This window comes from Penaeus monodon, chromosome 30 (assembly GCF_015228065.2).
Source record: "Penaeus monodon isolate SGIC_2016 chromosome 30, NSTDA_Pmon_1, whole genome shotgun sequence".
Lineage (NCBI taxonomy): Eukaryota > Metazoa > Arthropoda > Malacostraca > Decapoda > Penaeidae > Penaeus > Penaeus monodon.
This window is the reverse complement of record NC_051415.1, coordinates 19,620,242-19,621,108: the sequence shown is the minus strand read 5'-3', so window position 1 is coordinate 19,621,108 and position 867 is coordinate 19,620,242.

Genomic DNA, 867 nt, shown 5'->3' with positions numbered 1-867 from the left:
CATGATGGCATATCTTGCCATTGTATCTGAACTCGTGCTGTCTCAGATTTTAATTTGCGATCTATAGCACTCATTAAGGTCTTGTCTAGGTGGTGTTAAACTATCAAATGTTAAAGAATACAGTTTTATTAAATTTTGAAATTACTTTTTTTTCCTATTAAATGTTGGAAATGTATTTATATCAAGTGTTAAAAATAAGTTTTATGAAGTGTTATGTAACATGGCCTTTGTTTTATTAAACATTAAAGAATACAGTTTTATAAAGTTTTAAAGAATACCCTTTCTGTTAAGCGGAAGATTTTACATTTTATCAAATATTAAAGAACATAGTTTTGATTAAGTGTTTAAAACATATGTCTATTAAACATTAATTAGTACAGTTTTATAAAATTTTAAGAGAAACAATTTTACTAAATGTTGAAAAGACTATTTTCTCAAAGTGCTAAAGAAAAAAGTTTTTAGCTAATATTTATGAATACAGTTTTATCAAGTGCTGATTTTTTCAACTATTATCGAAACCAGTTTTATCAAAAGTTAACGAATGCATTTCATCAAATGTTAGGGAATACCACAAAAATACGAGAAAAAAGTCTATTCACAGTTATATTGATGTTGTCAAACGTTTTCTCTTTTCTCGTTTCATAAGAGCTAGAAAGTCTAATATGGAACATTTATTGACATCAGATCGAAATAAAAATGAAAATGCTTCAACTTTCCATGTCCTCTCGAGTCACAGAAACGGGAGAAAAGCTCGAGAAAAAATATGCGGAGACAAAAGAGGCATCTTGCATGTCCATGCGTCTTCTGGCTTGACGAGGAGGTGTATGCGCATGAGATGTAGATCCGAGGCATAATTCGCCACCACAG